This window comes from Chiloscyllium plagiosum, unplaced genomic scaffold (genome assembly GCF_037043375.1).
Source record: "Chiloscyllium plagiosum isolate Xiang-an unplaced genomic scaffold, Cpla_swu_hap1 HiC_scaffold_7, whole genome shotgun sequence".
Classification (NCBI taxonomy): Eukaryota; Metazoa; Chordata; class Chondrichthyes; order Orectolobiformes; family Hemiscylliidae; genus Chiloscyllium; species Chiloscyllium plagiosum.
Window position 1 is genome coordinate 22470758 of NW_028270145.1, and position 25604 is coordinate 22496361.

General features: G+C 39.8%; 1 protein-coding gene across 26 annotated transcripts in view; it reads right to left on the minus strand.

The window, feature by feature from the left end:
• LOC122551386 (poly(rC)-binding protein 3) overlaps window positions 1-25604 on the minus strand; it is a 149914-nt gene that overhangs the window by 65129 nt on the left and 59181 nt on the right. For 16 of the 26 annotated variants that reach the window (XM_043693187.2, XM_043693191.2, XM_043693189.2 and 13 more), the window contains exons 2-3: window positions 15478-15564; window positions 3914-3997 (exon numbers count right to left, since the gene is read on the minus strand). The gene's annotated coding sequence lies outside the window, so the exon portion shown is untranslated. Of the gene's footprint in view, window positions 1-3913; window positions 3998-4771; window positions 4809-15477; window positions 15565-25604 lie in introns of all 26 variants that reach the window. The other 10 variants (XM_087988829.1, XM_087988831.1, XM_087988830.1 and 7 more) reach the window with 4 other exon arrangements.

The following is a 25604-nucleotide window of genomic DNA, read 5'->3' on the forward strand; positions in this document are numbered from 1 at the left end:
ACCTAGCCTGTCCAGGTCACGCTGTATTCTCATAACATCATCACATTTCACCCTGCCACCCAGCTTTGTGTCATCAGCAAATTTGCTAATATTACTTTTAATACCTTCATCTACATCATTAACATATTGTAAAAAGCTGCGGTCCCAGCACTGATCCCTGCGGCACACTACTGGTCACCGCCTGCCATTCCGAAAGGGAGCAGTTTATCACTATTATTCTTTGTTTCCTGTCAGCCAACCAATTTTCAATGCATGTCAGTATTTTGCCCCGAATACCCCGAATAATTTTGCTCACTAACCTCCTATGTGGGACTTTATCAAAGGCTTTCTGAAAGTCCAGGTATACTACATCCACTAGATCTCCCTTGTCCATCTTCAGAGTTACATCCTCAAAAAATTCCAGAAGATTAGTCAAGCATGATTTCCCCTTCATAAATCCATGCTGACTCTGACCTATCCTGTTACTGCTATCCAGATGTGTCGTAATTTTGTCCTTTATAATTGACTCCAGCATTTTTCCCACCAGAGGTCAGACTAACTGGTCTATAATTCTTTGTTTTCTCTGTTCCTCCTTTCTTAAAAAGTGGTACAACATTAGCCACCCTCCAATCCACAGGAACTGATCCTGAATGTATAGAACATCAGAAAATTACCAATGCATCCACGATTTGTAGAGCCACCTCCTTCAGTACCCTGGGATGCAGACCATCCGGTCCCGGGGACTTATCAACCTTCAGACCTAAAAGTCTCTCCAACACCATTTCCTGCCTAATTTAAATTCCCTTCAGTTCAGGTCCTTCAGCCACTATTACATCTGGGAGATTGCTAGTGTCTTCCCCAGTGAAGACAGATCTAAAGTACCAATTCAACTCTTCTGCTATTTGTTTGTTCCCCGTAATAAATTCACTCATTCACGGGCCCAATTTTAGTCTTAACCATTTTTTTTTTTCTTTTCACATACCTAAAAAAGCCTCTACTATCCTCCTTTATATTTTTGGCCAGTTTACCTTCGTACCTTATTTTTTCTTTGTGTATTTCCTTTTTAGTTATCCTCTGTTCTTTAAAAGCTTTACAGTCCTCTGATTTCCCACTCATCTTTGCTATGTTATACTTTTTCCCTTTTGTCTTTATATGGTGCTTAACCTCCCTCGTCAGCTAAAGCCACCCATGCCTCCCCTTAGGACCTTTCTTGCTTTTTGGAATGAACCGATCCCGCGTTTTCTGCATTATACCCAGAAATATCTGCCATTGTTCCTCCACTGCCATCCCTGCTAGTGTATTGCACCATTGAACTTTGGCCAGCTCCTCCCTCATAGCTCCATAGTTCCCTTTATTCAACTGAAATATGGCCACTTCCGATTCTACTTTCTCCCTTTCAAACTGCAGATTAAAGCTTATTGTATTGTGGTCACTACCTCCTGATGCCTCCTTTACTTAGAGGTCCCTGATCAAATCCGGTTCGTTGCACAACACCAGATCCAGAATTGCCTTCTCCCTGGTAGAGTCCAGCACAAGCTGTTCTAAGAATCCAAATCGGAGGCACTCCACAAATTCCCTTTCTTGGGGGTCCAGTACCATCTTGATTCTCCCAGTCTACCTGCATGTTGAAATCCCCTATAACAACTGTAGTAATAACTGTAGTAATATCAATTTCAGCTCCTTATTCAACTTACACACTACATCCAGGCTACTGTTTGGGGGCCTGTAGATAACAGTTGAAACTTTATTGCTGGAACAGCACAGCAGGTCAGGCAGCATCCAGGGAACAGGAGATTCGACGTTTTGGGCACAGGCCCTTCTTCAGGAATGAGCAGAGAGTGTTCAGAAGATAAAAGGTAGGGAGGAGGGGCGTTGGAAATGTGATAGGTGGAAAGAGGTCAAGGTGAGGGTGATAGGTCGGAGTAGGATGGAGGCGGAGAGGTCAAGAAGAAGACTGCAGGTCAGGAAGGCGGTGCCGGGCTGGAGGGATTCGGCTGAGACAAGGTGGGGGGAGGGGGGGGATGAAGAAACTGGTGAAGTCCAAGTTCATCCCCTGTGGTTGGAGGGTTCCCAGTCGGAAGATAAGACGCTCCTCCTCCGACCGTCGCGTTGTTGTGGTTTGGCGGTGGATGAGTCCAATGACCTGCATATCCTCGGTGGAGTGGGAGGGGGAGTTGAAATTCTACCCTTAGAATTTCTCAGCTCTATCCCATACTGACTCTACATCCCGATTCTAGGTCCACCCGCGCAAGGGACTGAATATCATTACTTACCAACACGGCCATCCCACCCCCTCTGCCTGTCAGCCTGTCCTTACGATAGCACGTATAGCCTTGAATATTAATTTCCCAGGCCCTGCCCACTTGAAGCCACATCTCAGTTATCCCCACAACATCGCAACTGCCAATTTCCAAATAAGCCTCAAGCTTATCCACATTATTTCTAATGCTTTGTGCATTCATATATAATATTTTTAATTTGTTACTCCCCTCACCCTTCCTATCAATCCCCATTTCACTTTTGATCTATATAAGTGATTTGGAGATAGATAGTTTAAAGTTTGCAGTAGACACTAAGCTACAGAGAAAAGTGAAATTGTGAAGATGACACTGAATGACTTCAGAGGGACATTGTCCATTTCGTCAAAACAATAAAATACCTGGCAGATAAATTTCATGTAGGGTAACTGAGGTAATGCATTTTGGTAGAAGGAATACAGGGACAATACAGGTTCAAATGGTAAAACTTTCAGGGGCACTCTTTTGAGGTGGTACAGACACGTGCTGAATGACGACCTCCTGTACTGTAAAATTTTATCATTTGTTTCCACCAAGCTTGACTGCAAATGCTCTAAATCAGAGGTAGAATTGAAAACCAGTTGGGTAGATTGCATGACATGACACTCAAGATTTGGCTTGTGCTTAGAATCCCTCATTAGATGGATATAAATCGCATTAAAACAAACTGCATTATTGCTATGTTTAAATAAAGGCACATTACCCTGCAGCATTTAACACTGTCAGAAGTGCCAGGATTAAAATCTGAGACCAATTGGAGTAACACAAAGTGCAAACCCTTTAAATTATGGAACTGCGCTTACTTTGTCAAATAACAAGTTTCAAAATAGGCTGCAATCAAATGATTTTTCTCCCATGGAACAGTTAGAAATGAATACATTACTTTTATATCTGTACTTTTAAGCCTTGAAAGGTACATTGAAACTGAATCTCAAATGCCCACAGGAAAAAAATCTGATACTTGTTTTGCATTCAAAAGGAGTCCATCACAGCCTTAGTATGAGCTTCTAAAGGAGCTGACTCATTGCACAATACTTATATTTAAGCAACAGTCATCTTCTGCATATTTACTTCAATTTTTGTAGAACTGTTGACTGCCAATTTCAGTTAGAACCATCCTAATCTTCAACTCACTGATCACTTCTACATGTAAAGTGGATATTGTGTCACACAGCACTTAATCATAAAATACAAGAGCTGAATTATGCCATTCAGTGCATTGGGTCTGCTTCCCATTCAATTAAATCACAGATGAACTGATCACCCTTAAATTCACTTTCCTGTTTTTTTTCTCCACAAAGCTTGCTTTATCTACTGATCAAAATTCCACCGATCTTGGTCCTGAACATACCTAATGACCCAATCAGTACAGCCCTCTGTGGTAAAATATCCCACAGATTCATAATCCTCAAAAGAAGTTTCCACCTTGTCTGTCTTAAATGGACAACTCTTTATTCTGAGATTATGCCCTCTGATTCTTGAAATTCTCTCAATGGGAAACCAATTCTATCTTGTTTGATTTTAATCTGAAATTCCCAGGTTCAAATAGCAAATCTTTACAAGTTTGGTCATGGTTAGCTTTTTAATTTGTAGTATTTACTGTGTGGATGCATTTCAAGTTATTAGTTTTCTCTTACCTTGGAGGTGCTTTCAGTAGATTTGGGAAGAAATGTACTAACAATTTTGTCTCCAGATGATATTACAGCTTTACCTATTGTTGCCTGAAATAGAGAATACCAGAAATGTTACCACAAAATTTTGTCAGGATTGAGAAATTTAAAAGGTTCAATTCAGTAAGTGATTAAACAAAGAAGCTGTTCAAAACAGCCAAAAGAATTTCAGAGGGTCGAAAAACGTTCACAATTGAGTACATTGATGCACAGGCAGAAATAAGACACGATCATTCAGCTTCACTTCTTTTCTCAAAGGGATATTTAGTTCAGGTGCTTTGATGACTAAATTTGAGTTACGTCAAGCAAATTGTGAAGGACATCTGATCCACTCATTGTAAACAAGATTCTAATTTAAAGCATGTACTACATACCTTAACTGCTATGAATATAACATGTTCCAGTTGAGCATTAATAAAGAAAAGAAATTTTCACAGGCCTTGTAAGATTCAGAACTTTTATCTTCATATAGTGAGTGGACAATACACATAACCAGAGTTATTGTGGTTATCAAAATGTATGCATAATTAATTAGGAATGTCTGCAATTTTCAAAATGGAATCTAACTGGAGTGAACACAAACTTACCTTCATTACAATAATCAAAAGATACCTCAACCTGGCAGAAGACATTTCACAATATTGCTCTTTCATATGATTTCCTTCAAATGAGAGCTTGCAAGTTTGATTTTTGACATTAATTCTAATTGAGAAAAATGATTTGCCCTTCAGCATTCACAATAATGGAACAAGTTCAAACATTTAGAGAAATTGAGATGAAATAGGATGAGGCAGGTCATCACCTGACCTTAAAAAGGGAACATACTTTAAATGCAACTTTTCTGTTCAATTATTATCTGGCTCTAGAAAAATATAGAAAATATGCAATATTAATTTAACATGACCATTCATACATATTCAGCTGTTTAGACCAAACTCAAAGTCCCTCTAAACCCTCTCCTCCTCTCACGCACACCTTTAATATATCTTGGACCAAATCATTTGGTTATCCATCATACGTGTTAAATTTTATTTGGATTTATGTTCCCAAAATGAGCCTTAGTACATTTTTACCACACCATCAGCATTTCTTAATTTTAAGTTACTCTTGTTATGGTTAGAATCATACACAATACATAACTATGTAGCAGAGTGACTTAATTCAAATTTATCAAATTCAAAGTCAGTGACATAAGTGATTGAAATCCAAATACTATCAGAACTACTGTAATCCATAAGTAATCTAGTAGGAATCTAAATTCGAAGGAAAGGAAGCTTTATTATGTACTGTGTGGGGTGCAAAAATCATGACTATTGAAAGTACAGTAACATTAAGGATGAAAGTGATCAGGGGCTCAATGGGCTAATATAGGGTCTTCTTTTCTAACCTGCTCTTGCAAGTTCAACCACCACCACAGAGCAGAGCCAAATTAGATTAATTACTTAGTGTGGAAACAGGCCCTTCGGCCCAACAAGTCCACACCGCCCCGCTGAAGCGCAACCCACCCATACCCCTACATTTACCCCTTACCTCACACTATGGGCAATTTAGCATGGCCAATTCATCTGACCTGCACATCTTTGGACTGTGGGAGGAAACCCACGCAGACACGGGGAGAATGTGCAAACTCTACACAGTCAGTTGCCTGAGGCGGGAATTGAACCCGGGTCTCTGGCGCTGTGAGGCAGCTGTGCCACCGTGCCGCCCACAAATCTGGACAAATGATGCACTTATAAAAAGTGCATCATTTGCAGGAAGCTTCCTTATAAAAAAATCACTGACAATTCAGCTACTACCAACAGTTGTTTACTCTGCTGTCCTTTTAAAAGAAAATCAGAACAATGTTGTCAAAATCCTGGACTAAAATGCTTCAGTGGTGAGACCATGCAAATAGGAAGATACATTAAATGGATAATTTTTTCTAAAACTAGTTAGTTAGTTAGTTAGTTAATTAGCTGCAAAATGCTTCACAAATTGTTTTTCTTTTATTTCACACCAGCAACATCCCTGCATTAACTGACAAAAGTTCAAATGCAATACCGAACATGCCAAGATTATAACTCAAAAATTGATACGGGCGATGAGTCCAAATCTAATCCAAGCTTTTCGCACCAGGCGTATGATTTGCAGCTTTTTCTTATTACATCATGTACCACACAGAGCTGCGACCTAAAACAGTTAACAAATGTGCATGTCCTGTAGATAAAGAGCACTAATGGAAAATTCTACCTTGCGCTTCATTAAGCAACAAGCTCATTCTAATACTTCTGTTGTGGCCTTCTAGCTAAAACCAATATTCAAAAGCAAGCAGCTCAATATGTTAACAATGGCCACCTCTCTCCCCACACATTCCACCACTGCATCTTCCCCCACCCCCAAGCCCCTCACCAAAAGCTGTCTATATCTGATTTTATGTATAATACCATCTGCTATTGCCATCAGCAAAATATAATGGAATGAGTCCTTTCTAGGGCCTATATTACTGGACAAAAGGAAACCAAAGGCTTTATATAGTTTCAAATTTGACAATGCTGTGTACCACTGTGGTATCAGACAAAAAAAAAACAATTCTGTGCAATTTAGTTACCAAAAAACAATTTCGATCATGAGGTTTAAGGTACAAGTTAGTCTGCTATAAACACGCCTTTCGTCAACACGAATTCACTATAATGCGATTGATGAATTGGGAATACGGTTGCTAAAGTGCAAGCCAGATGAACTTGGAGGAACAGATATTAGCCAGACTATCATGTCTGTTCTGCCATTCAATGGGATCATGGCCGATCTGAATCTTCAGCTCCACTTCCCTACCTCATTTCCATAACCTTTCATTCTCCTACCCGATTAAAATCTTTCTATGTCAAGATTGAATACAGAGGGAACCTCGATTATCCGGGATTTGATTATCCGGAATATTAGATTATCCAGCAAGGTTGCAAGGTCCCGATGCTCGGCTAAACTATGCTAACCGGCATTTGATTAACTGAACAAAATACTGCCTGGCTGTGTCCTTCGGATAATCGAGGTTCCTTTGTGTACTGAATGACCCTCTATAGTGAGGAATTCTACTATGCTAAAAAAAATTCCATGTCTTAACTGGAGCAACCGCTTACTGAGAGATTTTAACCCCGAGTCCTAGGCTCTTACAAATGGTTAAAAACTAAAAGATGTAAAATAATTAAGCAGGACAGAAATAGGAAATGTGAATAAAATACTAAAAAAGGAACACATCAGATTAGGTTGAGTTTTTGTTCCATATAAATTTGTATAATCAATTGCAGACAGATTTCACTCAGGTGTTGACAAGGCACCCATGACAGGGACATAATTGAAAAACTGTCTGGACGATAGAGCAAAATGGAGGACAAGTAGTAGTAGCCTCAATGATTAAGGACAAAATGTTTTCCATTTTAAGGGAGGAGATAGCCGGGAGGTTAAGCAGACAGAGACTTTATGGAAAGGACTAAAAGAATTTAAGACTGTAGTAAGTTATGCAAAGGCCCCCCAGCAGTAGCTGTGAAGTTACAATTTGTATAAATACAGACATTAAACCAGTATAATCGCGCAGTGAGTTTTAACTTTTGTACAAATTAATGTGCTAGCCTGCTTAAACCAAAAGGTTGCAAATAATTTTCTGAAATAAGGCTACAATCAACAATTGGACATGCGTTACTGGGTTTACTAGCAGAGTAACTTGAATTTAAAAGTCAAATATAGTGTGCAAACACCTATCAAATGGCAATGATAACATGATAAAGTTCAGTATAGCAGCTTGAATGTGTAAACAGTGCTAAGATTTAGGTAAGGTTGACTTCAATGGAATGAAACATGCTATTTATAATAAACTGAAAAAACCTGCTAATGGGTATGGCATTAAGGGCAGGTGATCTAAACAGTTTATACCACTAAATGAGTTCTACCTCAGACAATAAAATGAAAAGGTTTTTAACATGTAAACCATAGATTTTGATGCAATGGAAAGCTACCATGAGTGACAAAGCACGTTGAATGAGTTATTAAAATGTATTGAAAGGAAACTTGGAAGGCATACAAAATCAACACATTTACAAATACATTGAGGTCAGACACCATAAAAGCCCCTTGAAAATTATTGGTGATGTTATCAGCTAAAAATAGAAATTGCAAGCATGCTGATTACTGGGAGAATGTTTACAATAGAGAAAAAATGCAGCAGGCCAAATCTAAGAAAAATATGAAACACGGACAGAAATTCAACATTAATGCAAGTAAAATAATAATGAAGAAATTAATGCCAAAAGATCATCAGTTTCACAGATACGACGGCTTTAACCTCAGAGATAAATGGAGGCAACATTACAAATGCCCAACCTACGATCTTTCAAAATTCTCTTGCTGCAGAAAATATCCCTTTAATGGTGCATCTTATGCAATTATTTAGAAATCCTCTAAATAATTGCATAAGAGGGAAACCCAAGGGACCAGACTAGTTAGTCTAAGCATCAGTTACCAGAAATTCAACCAGAGTTCTAGCACAGACTTTAATGGATAGGTCACGCAGGACACATTTGTTGAATGTTATGAAGTGATGCTTAAAGTGGTGGATAGAGGAATCTGACTAATGTTAGTCATTCGAAGAGAGCCATATTGGATTAAAAATATTAACTTGGTTTCTCTTTACACGTTGCCAGACTTGCCGAGGTTCTCCAGCACTGTTTCTATTCAAAAAGTTTGGTCGCAACAGATTGTTAGCTAACATTGAAGCTTATGAATTGAAAAAGGTAAATTACAACTTGGCTAGAAAATTTGATAGAAGTGGAATAGTGGACAAAAACTAAATCATTGTACATGTTCTGTGCTGTACAGGACAATAGTGCACGAGGCCTCAACTATTCGTGACATTCATTAATCACCATGTTGAGAAAGCCACACTTCCAAACCTGCTAGTTACACAGACATAAGCTGCACTGTAAGCAGTGCACACACAAGTATTAACTTATACAAATTAATAGATGAATTAGGTGAATGTGCAAAATGATGCAAGTGTGGGCAAATGCAAGATAATCCACTTGCAAATAACTGTTACAAAAGATAGATGAAAGGATTCTCTATATGGTGAAAAGTTAGAAACTGGAGGGCTCATAGACAATGGAGATCAAGTACAGGGGAACCTCGATTATCTGAAAACCAGATTATCCAAAGGAGATAGAGGTCCCGCTAAAAACATTACATCAAAGACGTGTTTCCAACAGTGATCGTGTCTTTTGTTTACAGTGATTAAACAGGCACCATCTCCAAATGATTTATCTCTCTCTCTACACTTTTCTTGGAGTTCTATAGAGGGGTGTACAGTCCGGCTGCCCCGGAGAGGAGGGGCGGGGGCAGGCGACGGGCGGTGCTGGATGGGTTTGGGGACAGGGCTCACACGTGCTGGCAGTCTCCAGAACGAGGAGCAGACTTTAAAACCTCAGAGCCCCAGAGGAAAGGCATTTAAATCGATTAACCGAATAATCGATTATCCGAACGAAATATTGCCTGCCCATCTCATTCGGATAATAGAGGTTCCCCTGTACATAGATCACAAGAGAAGTCATGAACAGGTGCAGGGAACCATCAAAAATCTAATGGAATGTTGATATTTTTATCAATGGGAAGTTAAACAGAGCCTGTAAGAATGCAACTGGAGTACTGCCAGCATTCTTGGTACAATACTCTGCTTTTCTCTCCATTGGTGCTGCCAGACCGGTTATGTTTCCAGTATTTGTTTTAGGAAGAACATACTGGCAGTAAAGGAAGCAGGGCACAGATTTATCAGAATCAGAGTTAAATTATGAGGAGAGACAGTAGAATTAAATTAAATTCCCTAAAACTTGCATATTTAAGAGGTGATTTGACCAAAGCCTTCAAAACATCAAGGGCAATAGATTGAATTGACTTAAAAAACTTTTGCTATTTGAGTGTTTGAGGTCAAGGGGGCATTGCTTACGTATTTCAGAAGTGAAATCATGAAATACTTCAATGGATGGGAGAAGTTTGGAATTTTGCATCATTGGCATTTGTGGAAAAAAGATATTAATTTTAGAACAGCATTGTATTATCTGAAAGGGAGATGCAGTGGTAATGTCACTAGACTAGTTACAAAGGCACAAGCTAATGTTCTGGGGACATGGGATAAATTCCCAGCAAGACAGTTGCTGGAATTTAATAAATCTGTTACTGAGACCAGCTTTATAAATCCGTGACCATAAAAATCATTCGAAAAGGTGTGTACAAATCACGTTAAAAAAGGAAAGTCAGCTGTCTTCACCCATTCTGGCCTACAAGTAATTCCAAACCTCAGCAGAGTAGCAGACTATTAAATACCCTTTGAAATTGCTGAGTAAGGCAATTAATTCAAGGGCAATCAGGGATGGAGAACAAGCACTGGCCTCATTGGCCAAGCTCAAATCCCATTAAGTAGTGATATAGTCTCAGGTAAATAAATAGGAGTTAGGCTATATCACATCAATTTATTTACTGCATCCGCTGCACCCGATGTGGCCTCCTCTATATTGGGGAGAAGGCCGCCTACTTGCGGAACGTTTCAGAGAACACCTCTAGGACACCCGGGACCAACCAACCCAACCACCCTGTGGCTCAACACTTCAACTCCCCCTCCCACTCCATCAAGGACATCCAGGTCCTTGGACTCCTCCATCGCCAGACCATAGCAACACGATGGCTGGAGGAAGAACACCTCATCTTCCACCTAGGAACCCTCCAACCACAAGGGATGAACTCAGATTTCTCCAGTTTCTTCATTTCCCCTCCCCCCACCTGGTCTCAGTCCCAACCCTCGAAGTCAACACCACCTTCCTAACCTGCAATCTTCTTCCTGACCTCTCCGCCCCCACCCCGGCCTATCACCCTTACCTTAACCTCCTTCTACCTATCGCATTTCCAACACCCCACCCCCACGTCCCTCCTCTCTACCTTTTATCTTAGCCTGCTTGGCACACTTTCCTCATTCCAGAAGGGCTCATGCTCATGCTCCTTGGATGCTGCCTGACCTGCTGCGCTTTTCCAGCAACACATTTTCAGCTCTATATCACATCAACTACAATTGTGTTAAATGGTCTGTTAGTGGTGGCACGCATAAGCTTCCATTATACAGCTTACACTAAATTATTGCTTTCTGACAGTTCTCAACTGCTCATTGAATTCTTTAGTTCACTAGTGGCACTCCAGTGCAGTTCTGACCAAGTATTTCACTTCCAGAGATGCCATCCTTCAGTCATGTTAAATCAAGGCCCTGGTTACTCTTTCTGGTGGATGCAGAGAATCCCCTAGCCCTATGATTTTGTACACTGTAAACCGATTAGAGTCAGAGTCATAGAGATGTATAGCACAGGAACAGGTCCTTCGGTCCAACCCGTCCATGCCAACCAGATATCCTCCTTGTCAGCACCCGGCCCAAATCTTTCCAAACCCTTCTTGTTCATATACCCATCCAGATGCCTTTTAAATGCTGCAACTGTACTAGCCTCTACCACTTCCTCTGGCAGCCCATTCCACACATGCACCACCCTCTGCGTGAAAAAGTTGCCCGCTTAGGCTCCTTTTATATTCTTCCCCCTCACCCTAAACTTATGTCCTCTAGTTCTGGACTCTCCCACCCAAGAGAAAAGACCTTGTCTATTTCCCCTATCCATGCCCCTCATGATTTTATAAACCTCTAAGGTCACCCCTCAGCCTCTGACACTCCAGGGAAAACAGCTCCAGCCTATTCAACCACTCGCTGTAGCTCAAATCCTCCAATCCTGGCAACATCCATGTAAATCTTTTCTGGACCCTTTCATGTTTCACAACATCCTTCTTATAGGAAGGAGACCAGAATTGCACGAAGTCCTCCAAAAGTGGCCTCACCAACATGAACTCCCAACTCAATGCTTTGACCAATAAAGGAAAGCATACCAAATGCCTTCTACCTGTGACTCCACTTTCAAGGAGCTACAAATCTGCACTCCAAGGTCTCTTTGTTCAGCAACACTTCTTAGGACCTTACCATTAAGTGCACAAGTACTGCTAAGATTTGCTTACCCAAAATGCAGCACCTCACATTTATCTAAATTAAACTCCCTCTGCCACTTCTCAGCCCAGTGGTCCATTTGGTCAAGATCCCACTGTAATCAAAGGTAACCTCCTTCGCTGTCCACTACACCTCCAATTTTGGTGTCATCTGAAAACCTACTAACTCTACGTCTTATGCTCACATCCAAATTATTTCTATGAATGATGAAAAGTAATGGACCCAGCACCGATCCTTGTGGCACTCCACTGGTCACAGGCTTCCAGTCTGAAAAACAACCCTCCACCACCACCCTGTCTTCTACCTTTGAGCCAGTTCTGTATCCAAATGGCTAGTTCTACCTGTATTCCATGAGATCTAACCTTGCTAACCACTTGTGTGTGTTTCAAGACACCCAGCACTTCCTCCTCTGTAAAATGGACATTTTTTCAAGATGACACCATCTATTTCCCTACATTCTACATCGCCCATGACCTTTTCCACAGTAAACACCGATGCAAGATACTCGTTTTGTATCTCCATCTTCTGTAGCTCCCCACAAGAGCTGCCTTGCTGATCTTAGAGGGGCCCTACTCTCCCTAGTTACCCTTTTTTCCATAATGTATTTGTAAAAACCCTTTGGATTCTCCTTAATTCTATTTGCCAAAGCTATGTCCCCTTTTTGCCCTCCTGATTTCCCTCTTAAGTATACTCCTACTTCCTTTATATTCTAAGGATTCACTCGATCTATCCTGTCTATATCTGACATATGCTTCCTTCTTCTTCTTAACCAAGCCCTCAATTTCTTTAGTCATCCAGCATTCCCTATACCTACCAGTCTTTCCTTGCACCTTAACAGGAACATACTGTCTCTGGACTCTCATCTCATTTCTGAAGACTTTCCATTTTCCAGCTGTCCCTTTACCTGCAAACATCTGCCCCCAATCAGTTTTTGAAAGTTTTTGCCAATACTGTAAAAATTCGCCTTTCTCCAAATTAGAACTTCAACTTTTGGATCTGGTCTATACTTTTCCATCACTATTTTAAAATTAATAGAATTATGGTCACTAAGTGCTCCCCCACTGACACCTCAGTCACCTGCTGCCTTATTTCCAAAGAGTAGGCCAAGTTTTACACCTTCTCTAGTAGGTACATCCACATACTGAATCAGAAAATTTTCTTGTGCACACCTAACAAATTCCTCTCCGTCTAAGCCCTTGACACTATGGCAGTCCCAGTCTACGTTTGGAAAGTTAAAATCCCCTTACCTGCCCTGACTTAATGTTCATTGTTTTTTGGTTTTATCCTTTCCAAGCAAAAAAAAATTCTTCACCAAAAGAATTATGCAATAAGGTTCAGGCTTTAATACAAAATAACTTTACCAAAATCAAGTACAGTACACCAATCCTAATAGACATTTTTAAATTAGTTTAGTTATGTACAAATAAAGACTACAGTCACTTATAATCTAAAGCAAACTCCGTGCACCATCATTTACTCCACACCCATTAAACCTTCATCTAAAACTCAAATTAGATACCTAAAACATTGAAGATTACCCATTTGATTATAGTATTACTTTGAAAAACTGATCACAATTTAATTGAAGTCAGGCACTACTAAAATCCCTATTCATAGAAACCTAGTTCTTAGTTCTTAAATGAACCACCACCCTGACCTTTATTCAGAAAAACCACATGGGCTATCATTTTACTTCAAAAGGTGATCAAGGAAGTTCATTTCTGTGCCTTGACCAATAGTTACCCTTCAAGCTACAACATTAAAACAGATTAATTTGGTTATTTTTCCATCACTCCTCATACAGAGAGCCCATTTCTTTTTCCACAATATTTTATTGCCTGTCAAGAATTTTAAAGTCTCAATACGAGGTAGAATATTATGGATTGATTACATTTCTGCTTCTCATGGCCCACTGGGCCCATTGATGCCCAGATTTAAGTTGTTAGAACTGTTAAAATTCAATCCTGTTTAACATATTGCTAGTGCTTTGCAAAGCAATAGAAGATTTTGTCAACAAGACGACTGAATTTAGTCTCCATTAATTGTTTGATGGATCCTATGAATTCTGTCTTGAACAGAAAGATTGTTAAGGATGCACAAATTGACTGCAGCAGAAGTGTGGGGGCTGGCAATGGCAGCAACAGCACTGACGTGGCTCCTGTGATCAAAGTGTGTTCTGAGGGAATAGCGGCAGCGAGTTAGCAATGACTGGTGGCCTTAGAAAAGAAAGTCATTTACCTTCTGAACACAAGACTTAAAATATGAACGTTTCTCCTTCTTGGTGTGATCATGCAATTTTGTTTTTCTATTTTTTGCATCTAAAATGGTTGTTTTGGTTTTGTACCTCAGATGTTTGTTAATTCTGGTTTTTGTATCTAAGATGGCAACAAAGAATGGCGACAAAGAATGGCGACTTTGTACACTTTGCATTGTACTCCTATATCCCTACGCTTAAGTACAAATAACAATAAAACCTCATGTTAATTGTAAATTGAAAATTTCATCACTGCTCACAATTCACAAGATACAGCACACTATCTAAATACAGTAAAACCTTCAAAACATCCAAGCTTGAGGTGACGATGGCAAGGAACATTTGCTTCTCCGTCACACAATGATATCATCAAAAGAAGCAATCTAATCATTGCCTTCCCAAACATTACCTATCGACCAGACATTGAATTGGACCAAGCATATACATACTAGAGCTATAAAACCAGGTCAAGGGCTCAGAATTCCAATGTCTGGTCAGAAGATCCTTAAGTCAGGGATAGGATAAAATATTGCTAACATACATGGACTAATCCAACTGAAACACTCAAGCAGCTGGATATTATCCAGGACAAAGCAGCCTGCTTAGCTGGCACCCCATACCCCTCTTTCAACATAACTCATTTCACCACTGACAAGAACACCACCTACCATCTGGAAGATGTATGCCAGCCACTCACCAAATCTCTTGTGATAGACCCACCTAAACCAAAAGACGTCTACCACCAAGAAGGAAAGCATTAGCAGATGCATTGAAGCACCACTACCACCATATGTTTCTCCCTAAGACACTCTGCATCCTGACTCTTCACTACCATTGGATCCAACTTTATACCTAACAGCACAGTGAGTGCACCTACCAGTCATGAACTTTAGTTCAAGGCAGCAACTCATCACCACCTTTACAAGGGTAATTAGCAATGGACAATATATTCCAGCCTAGCCAATGATACCCATATCCTATGAATAAATATTAAAGAAAATGGATTTAAAGTTGATGGCATCAGGCTGCAGTAAACATTTGTGTCATTGGCAATCTCCATTTAGTTTTACAGAAAAATGTCTGATCTTGCAAATGCTAAGCAGAATACTTCAGTAATCACTTCAGGGAATTTTTAAATATTGAGTGTAACACAATCTTACATAATCACACATGTAATGCAGAAACTGTAACCAGGCATAAAATTCAAATAGAAGATCATGGTACTACTACCTTATATTCACACTCTTCAGATTTACATACATTATCCTTTGAGAATGACTTGTGATGTATTGCTCTCAGTTGTCTCAGCTGCTGGTTCTGAAAACAGTAGAGAAATGAAATCAATATTTCAAAGTGTGCAAGTCAGAATACTATATATTCTGAAAGTTAACAGCAGGATAATATGCTGCGAATTTTACATTGTATCTGGCATCTGGTAGAGACTGCTACATATTGTTCTAAAATCATTATGCTACTAATCCAAAGTTTTTATGTAACAATGCTGTAACTTGAAGTTTTTGACTAACTAATCGGAATTGTCAGCTGTAATTTTCAAACCAAAAAAAAACGATGTTAACTCCTTTGAGATTTTTTTCCTTAACACACCTTTGAGATCTTCTGAAGGGATCTCTGCAGCTTAAATTCAAAAACTTTAAAATGTTAGTGATAAAACTACCATTTGCAAAGGAGTACCGGAAAATCAAGGTTTGTAAGGATAAATTTAGATAGGATTGATCAAGACAACCTTTGACATTCCTGGAGAAAATTTAGTTAGCTTCCAGAGGTTTTCCCACCTCATCAACTTTAAGGCAAGAGACCATGGTAAATGTTACACATCTGGAGAAATAAACAAAGTAGACACTATAATTCATGGCTCCTCTCACTATTCTTGCTTTCTAAACTTCAAGCTGGTAAATTAGCACAAGTTGATACAAATGAGAGACCAAAAGTCAAAATAATTTGCATTAATAGAACACCTTTAACATGACAAAATATTCCAAGGCAGGTTACAGAGGCATTACAAAATAACATGGAACTACACAAGGAGATATTAAAGGTGGACAATCAAAAGCACAGCCAGAAGTGATGTGACTTACTACCCTTAATGTCAAGATTGCACCTGACAAGTGTGGCATCAAGGAACCCGAGCAAAACTAAATTCAAATGGTAAACAGTGGCAAACTCTGTGGTTGATGTTGTACCTGGCACAAAGAAAGATGGTTGTGGTTATTGGAGGTCAGTCATTTCAGCTCCAGGTCATCTCCACTGGCATTCAAGATAGTGTCCTCAGCCTAATATTTTCAGCTGCTTCAATGACTTTCATTCTACCAGAATGTCAGAAGTAAAGATGTTCACGGATTACATCCGAATCAACATGATTTGGTACTCCCCATTCTGCAGCAATCCATGCCATATACTAAAAAACCTGGACAACTTCCAGGTTTGGGCTGACAAATGGCGAGTAACCTTTGCAACTCAAGAGCTGGGCAATGATCATCTCCAACAGAACAGAATCTAACCATTGCTCCTTGACATTCAATGGCATTACAACAACTAAAGCCCCCAAGAAAGTCATCCTGAGGTTACCATTAACCAGAAACTGAACTGGCCATACCACAAGAGCTGTCAAATGTTCAAAATCTTGCAAAAGTAATGCTCATCCTGACTCATTTACTAAAGCACAAGTCACAAGTGTGATGGAATATTCCTGACTTGACTGGATGAATGCAACTCCAAAAGAAACACCATATCATTCAGGTTGAGACAGCCCACTTGGTTAGTACCACAACCATTCATTCCCACCGCCACTCAGTAGCAATAAAATGTTCCATCTACAAGAATCACTGCAGAAATTCTAAGATTTAGACATCACCTTGCAAACTCTCAATCATATAATCTGTAAGGACAAAGGCAGCAAAAACATGGAAACAGCACCCTCTGCAAATTTCCCTCCAAGCTGCATACCTTGGAAATATATTTTGCCATTCCTTCAAGTGTTGCTGGATCAAAATCCTTTGGGTATAATTATTCAAGATAGCAGTTCACCACCACCTTTGCAAGCACAACTAGGGCCAGCAACACCCACATTCCACGAATCTCTAAACAGGCTTCAAGGGGTGTCTTAATGGAAGAAAGGGACAATAAGGTAGCAAGGCTCTGGGTTGAAGGCCCACCTAGCAAGAACAGAACAATTAAAATCAGAGATGCTCAAGAAGTCAGAAATAGGAAGTGCAGATAATTGATGGGTTATTTGGCTGGAGGTCCGAGCTGGACTAAATCCTAGGATATTGGTATGGAGTGATATAAAATGAATGTAATCTAATAGCATGTTACTTACCCATGTTTGTTTAGAGCTGATAATTGATTACATTAATAAATCTTGACCACTTCTACTCAGTATTTGCACTAGTTATTGCTGAAGCGGATTCACTACAACCATTCAATACCATTATGGCTATGAATTAAAAAGCATATTTAAATCAATATTAGAAACTTCAGAATATACAGCATAAATCCAAACATGAAGGACATGCCCTACATTGAAGTTTAGGATGGATCTAAAACGTGTTGCATTATGCATCATTCATTTCCAACTTTCAAATGCTTACTCAATTTTAAAGAGTAAAACGACTCATTTATTGCAAGGAGGGCAAAATTACCAAATCAAAAATGCTTAGATGCGACACAAGTGTTAATGAAATTGTTCTACCAACTCAGACTTGGTACTGCTCATATCTGAAGATTCCTGAAGAAGGGCCTGTGCCCGAAACGTCGAATCTCCTGTTCCCTGGATGCTGCCTGACCTGCTGTGCTGTTCCAGCAATAAAGTTTCAACACTGCTCATATCTGCTACTGTTCAAATACCTCACACTGACTATGCTCAGTGAGATTACTTGCTCACACTTGGTATCTCAAAATCACAATGTACTACAGTAATAATTTTCAAGACAATCTTAAATGTTCATTTTCTTTCTCTAGATTTTGTTGAAATGATGGTTCCTGTTCTTTCCTGAAGATTTGTTCTCATTACCTCTTACAGCTTTAGAATTTTAGCACACCTTGGTACAGTCTATTCATTATTCCCTAATTAGGGGTTATCCTCTGCTGAGGATTTGCAGTACTTGTGAATTCAAATTTAACTACATCCTTATCTAGCTGGTTCAATGGAAATTAGACATGCTCGTTTAAGTTAAGACCAAGAAATGCACTGATTTGAATGCACAAAAGGGAAGACCTTGTACCAACTGCAGCAAAGCTGCAACATTTGTCTCAAATTATAGATCGAGCTATTAAAGTAATCACCACCATAGTATTCCAGCTTTGCCATGGAGATGCTTCAGGACAAGTAATGCTGCAATGTAATGGACAAACATTTGATTACTGATGACTTTAAGCCCCCTGTCAAAACAATTCTGCTGTTTATGCTTTAAAATGAATTCAAAACTAAAATATATTTATAGGAATGATGGGACATAGGGAGTTGGTTTACATCCTAAAATCACATTAGCATTCAAAAAAGAGGAACCCTCAAAGTTGTTTAACAAATAGTGTGAAACTTATGCAATTTACACACCAGCTTAAATTTCTTCCCTTTTGAACAGGCTATTATTGGGAACTATGCTGACCGAATATATCAACTTTAACTTGCCCAATTCAACCTGGCATCCTTGTCAATTTAAGAGATTCATGCAAGCTTTGAATCTGTACACTGATGTAGAGTATGCACACATGGGTGCCCAGAGGTATATGGTGCATACATACATTTAAATCAGGTCCAGCAACTAGAAGTATTATAAGACGCCTATTTTGTATGGATGCCAAGCAGACACTGTACTTATTTATTGAAAAAGTAAACTGAAAGAAAATCCAAAACAAAACTCAAATTTAATTAACTGGTATAAACTAGTAAAAAGTAAATTATAGAAGGAACTGTATATTTGATTTCGACATACCAGGTTAAGGCATGGCTATAGGTTTGACTTTAAGAGATTGATTCAGTGCTTGCAAAAAAAAAAGCAACAAATTGCCCTGGAGTTTTTGGTCAAATTAAGGTGTTTCCATGACACCAAACATATTGCAGTATAGAAAAAGTACATCAAAATGGATTGAGTTTATTTTTTAGTCCAATAAAATTGGAAAGTTTCCATGAATCTCCTACTCTACTAACAACACACCCTACCCAAACGCCTGACAGAATACAACTTTGTAACCTCTGAATTCAGGCTTTTGAGTCAAAGAGTCAAAGTGTCATACAGGATGGAAATAGACTATTCGGTCCCACCAGTCCATGCCAACCATAATGCCAAACTAAACTAGTCCCGCTCACCTGCATTTGGCTCATATCCCAAGAACATTTCTTATCCATGTACTTATCTAAATGTCTTTTAAACATAGTAACTGTCCCTGCATCCACCACTTTCTCTGGAAATTCATTCCACACAAACCATTCTGTTTCAAAAAAAAAGATCGCGCAAGTCTTTTTTAAAATTTTTCTCCTCTCACCTTAAAAATACGCCCCGATTCTTGAAAAGACACTTGCTATTCACCTTTTTAATATCCCTCAATTTTATAAACCTAAGATCAACCTTCTACGCTGTGGTGAAAAGTAGGTCTCAGTCTATCCAGCCTCCCCTTATAACTCAAATCCTCCATTCCTGACAATATCCTGGTCAATCTTTTCTGAACCCTCTCCAGCTTAAATTATATCCTTCCTGTAGCAGAGCGACTGGAACTGTACATAACACTCCAATAAAGGCCGCACCAACACCCAAACAACCTCAGCATGATGGGAAGAAAGTGAGGACTGCAGATGCTGGAGATCAGAGTTGAAGAGTGTGCTGCTGGAAAAGCAGTCAGTCAGGCAGAGGAGCAGGAGAATTGATGTTTCGAGCAAAAGCTCATCAGGAATGAATAGCGTATGCTCCAAGCGTTGATTTTCCTGCTCCTTGGATGCTGCCTGACTGGCTGCGCTTTTCCAGCACCACACTCTTTCGACTCCAATCTCAGCATGATGTCCAAACTCCAATACTCAAAGGACTGCGCAATGAAGGCAAACCTGTAAAACACCTTAATGACTCGGTGATGCAAACCTCAAAGAATTATGTACCTGAACCCCTAGGTCTCTTCTGTAACACTACTCCGAGGCCCTACTTTGAATTGTATATGTCCTGCCTTAATTTTACTGAAATGCAATAATTCACATTTATCCAAATTAAACTCCATCTGCCACTCTTCAGCCAACTGGTCTAGATCTCTTTGTAATCTTGTCCAATGGGTTTATTTGAAACCACAAGCTTTTAGCACTGCGACTTTGTCAGGAGACTTCATCTGAAGGAGGAGCAATGCTCAGAAAGCTTGCGATTTCCATCTTGTGTTGGACTATAATCTGTTATCATGAGGGAAATAGATGGTGACATCTTGAAAAATGTCCATATTAACAAGGAGGAAGTGCTGGATTGTCTTGAAATGAGTAAAAGTGGATAAATCCCCAGGACCCAGATCAGCTGTACCCTAGAACTCTGTAGGAAGCTAGGGAAGTGATTGCTGGACCTCTTACTGAGATATTTGTATCAATCACCACAGATGAGGTGCCAGAATCAATCACCACAGATGAGGTGCCAGAAGACTGGAGGTTAGCTAACATGGTGCCACTGTTTAAGAAAGGTGGTAAGGACAAGCCAGGGAACTATAGACCAGCGAGCCTGAGGTCAGTGGTGTGCAAGTTGGAGGGAATCCTGAGGGACAGCATGTACATATACAGAGAAAACTAGATAATCCGAATGAGATGGGTGGGCACTATTTCGTTCGGATAATTGATTATTCGGTTAATCAATTAAATGTCTTTTCTTTGAGGCTCAGTTTTTAAAAGTCTGCTCTCCGCTCAGGAGACTGAAGCGGCACACTTGCAAGGGCTCAGAAAAGATTTACAAGATGTTGCCAGGATTAAAGGATTTGAGCTATAGGGAGAGGTTGGATCGGCTAGAACGGTCCTTATAGAGGTTTACAAAATTATGAGGGTCTTTTCTCTGGGGGGAGGGGGGGGGGTCCCAGAACTAGACAGCATAGGTTTAGGGTGAAAGACGAAAAATATAAAATGAGACCTAAGGGGCAGCTTTTTCACACAGAGGGTGGTGCGTGTGTGAAATGATCTGCCAGAGGATGTGGTGGAGGCTAATACAATTGTGACATTTAAAAGGCATCTGGATGGGTAGATAAATTAGGAAGAGTTTGGAGGGATACGGTCCAGGTGCAGGCAGGTGGGACTAGATTGGGTTGGGATATCTATTCGGCGTGGACAAGTTGGACTAAAAGGGTAAGTTTCCGTGCTGTTGGGTAGATAAATTAGGAAGAGTTTGGAGGGATACGGTCCAGGTGCAGGCAGGTGGGACTAGATTGGGTTGGGATATCTATTCGGCGTGGACAAGTTGGACTAAAAGGGTAAGTTTCCGTGCTGTACATCTGACTCCACGACGGACTTCTGACCTTGTTCACTCCAGTCCAACACCAGCACCTCCACAGCTTTGTAATCTAAGATAACTTTCTTCACTGTCCACTATACAGTCGGTGCTGCTATAACATGTGATTCAACGCAAATTGGCTTTTACGCAACTGAAGAATTTAGGCCATTTGTAGAATGTGAACTTTCCTTACCTGCACTGGCGACAACAGGATTCCAACCCGATTAGTTTAAATGGTGCAGCTATTGCATGATTTTCTGATAACTCAAGATCGCACATGAACGGGACTATCAGAAGCAACTATCACCAATTTTGGTGTCATTTCAAAACTTACTAATCATGCTTTCTATATTCTCATCGATATCATTTACAGAAAATGACAAAAGTAGATCCAGCCCCAATCCCTGTGGAACACCACTGGTCAGAGGCCTCCAGTCTGAAAACCACCATAACTATCTCCTGTCATTAAGCCAACTTTGTATCCAATAGGGAAGCTCAACCTGAATTGCATGTCATCTAACTTCACAAATTAGTCTATATGGAACCTTGTCAAAGGCTTTACTAAAGTCCAAGTAAACAATGACTACCATTCTGTCTTCAATCATCTCGGTTACATCATTAAAAGATTCAATCAAGTTTGAGAGACAAGATTTCCCTCAAACAAAATCATGCTGACTATCCCTAATCATTCCTTGTCTGCCCAAAAGCACATAAATCCTACTCTTAAGAATCACTTCCAACCACTTAGCCACCAGTGAAGTCAGGCTCATAGGTTCACAAGCTTGTCCTTGCATCCCTTCTTAAAGGCACAGCATTAGCCACTCTCCAGTCATTTGATACCTCACTGTTTATAGATGAAACAAATGTTTTGGCAAGGGGCCCTATAATTTCCTAACTTCCCACAAAGTCCTGGAATACACTAGATCAGATCCCAGAGATTTATTCACCTTTATATTTAAAACCTTCAGCACTGTCTCTTTTGTAATGTGAATTGTTGTTAAAACAATATTTGAGTTCTCTAGCTTTCATTTCTTTCTCCATAGTAAAAACTGATGCAAAATATTCATTTGCTGTCTCTCCCCATCTCCTGACATTCAACATAAAGATGATCTGATTTTTAAGGGGTTCAAGACACATTCTAGTTGCTGTCTTGCTCTTCACACACTTGTGGAATTTATTTAGATTATCCTTAGTCTTGGAGAATAAAGATTCTCTCCTATCCTGATATCCAATGAAGGAGCTGCACTCCAAAAGCTAGTACTTCCAAATAAACCTGTTGGACTATAACCTGGTGTTGTGCAATTATCAACTCAAAAAAAAAAGAAGGAGTTAGTAAGAATGAAAACACAGATACTGAAGACCAAAATATAGCCTCCAAAAACCAAAAGCACCCTCAAAAGGGTGCTCCCAAAAGAAAGAACATGATGTGGCTTGCAGTAGTCTTGAGGAGTCAAGGAGCCTTCAGTCAACTGTTGATAATTCCTACATCCACACCATCCTGAAAGCATATTACTGTATATATATCTCTGGCAGCTCTGCCCTTCTAGTCAGATAGGGTTGGCTAAGAGTGATTCTGGTGATTATTGGTTCATAGGTACGAGCTGCAATGCAATTTAAAGAACATTTGCATTCTTTTCTGTCAGTTACACAACTTTGCAGGAAAACAAATTCCAACTAGTACTTGCCACACTATGACCTGCTTCCACACCAAGGATTCTATGATTCTAAGAAGAGGTCTTTTGAGTAAGGTTCAGGACATAAAAGCACTGTCTTCTAAATATTACAAGCAAATAATTAAACAGATCTGCAGGATGGGTACTTGTATGTTATGATCTCCATTGAGACCAATAATTTTTAAGAAATGAATCCTGGTGACACCAATAGAAAGACAACCACTGGACAAGATTTCACTTTTTAAAGTTTTTACTCCTGTAATTAAACTAAAATATAATTCAATTCAAACAGACAAAAGGCATTTCAAGGAAAGAGTGAAACTGTGCTTTCAATGGTCAACAGGTGTTGCTGAACAGAGACCTTGGAGTGCAGGTTCATTGCTCCTTGAAAGTGGAGTCGCAGGTCAATAGGATAGTGAAGGCAGCATTTAGTATGCTTTCCTTTTTTTGGGCAGAGTACTGAAGTTGAGAGGTCATGTTGTGGTTGTACAGGACATTGGTTAGGCTACTGTTGGAACATTGAGGTAACGTTCTTGGCACACAGTACAATGGGATCCTGATCAGATGGGCTGAGAAGTGGCAGATGGAGTTTAATTTAGATAACTGCAAGGTGCTGCATTTTGGAAAGACAAATCTTAGCAGAACACACACACTTAATAATAAGGTGTCTTGGGGGGGGGGGGGGGGGGAGAGAAGGGAGAAAGTGTGTTATTGTTGAACAAACAGTCCCTGAAAGTAGAGTTGCAGGCGGATCGGATAGCGAAGGTAGCATTTGGTATGTTGTCCTTTATTGGTCAGATGAGAAGAGGAGTTGGGAGATCATGTTGCAGCTGGACAGGACATTGGTTAGGCCACTGTTGGAACATTGCATGCAATTCTGGTCTCCTTCTATCAGAAGGATGTTGCCAGAGTTGAAGGATTTAAGCTGTAGGGAGAGTCTGAATAGGCTGTGGCTATTTTTCTTGGAGCGTCAGAGGCTGAGGAGTGACATTAGAGATTTGTAAAATCATGATGGGCAAGAATAGGATAAATAGACATGGTCTTTTCCCTGTAGTGGGGAAGTTCATAACTAGGGGGTATAGATTTAGGGTGAGAGGAAAGATTTAAAAGGGACCTAAGGGGCAACGTTTTCATGCAGAGGGTGGTGAGTGTATGAAATGAGCTACCAAAGGAAGGGGAGGCTGGTACAATTACAGCATGTAAAAGGCATCTGGATGGGTATACAAATAGGAAGGGTATACAAATAGGAAGGGTTTAGAGGGATTATGGGCCAACTGCTGGCAAATGGGACTAGATTAAGTTAGGACAACTGGCCAGCATGGACGAGTTGGACCAAAGGTCTGCTTCTGTGCTGTTCACCTCTATGGCTCCATGACTTAATGCCCAAAAGTTTCATCTTATTCTTTTATATACTTTCATTCAGCTCCACAAATGTGATATGGTTGTTCTTATGAAACACACTGATGGGTATTCAATGTTGTGGGAGGAAAGCCTGATGAATAACTGCTGTCCTGGGTGTTCTCTATTTGGTAGTTCCCTCCGTAATATGCTTTCCCACAGCTTCCTGTAGTTGTACATTTTAATAAGTTAAACACATTGGTTCACTGTAATCTTAAAAATATTTTGAGTAGCTGTGATGCATACAAATAGTGAATGTGCAGTGAAGCAATCCATGCGCATTTTAATACTACCCTGAAGGCATTTTGTTCAAAGGGTTCTAAAGCGGGTTAACCCATCAGAAGTGTTCAACAAAAGGAAAGAGATGGAGGATTTTTCAGTCATCCATACCTCAATTAAACAAGCACTAGTCTATTTTTTAAGTCAGCATCTTTACGGAGGATGCCGTTCTTGCACACAGCCGCAAGCAGAGCACTACACAAATTAATCTCCAGCTAACTGGGAACAAGAAATACTAGAGGGCATGCAGTGCTTTTAAAATGAAAGCTACATTTTGCTTTTAAAGGCAATTCATACACTTATTAGTAAAAAGATCCTGATAGAAAATATGCTTCAACTCTAATAGATTTCCTCATCACTCAAATTCAATTAAAATTTATAGAGGATAAAATAGCTGAGCTGTATTTGCTGTAACCAAAAAAAAATAAAAAGAATATGCAATGAGCCATAACTTCCCTTTATATACATCTAGTGTTTGTAGCAACTCAGACTGCTTTATGGACTGCAGATCAAAGTACAAATATCAGAATGTGACTAGAATTAAACACCA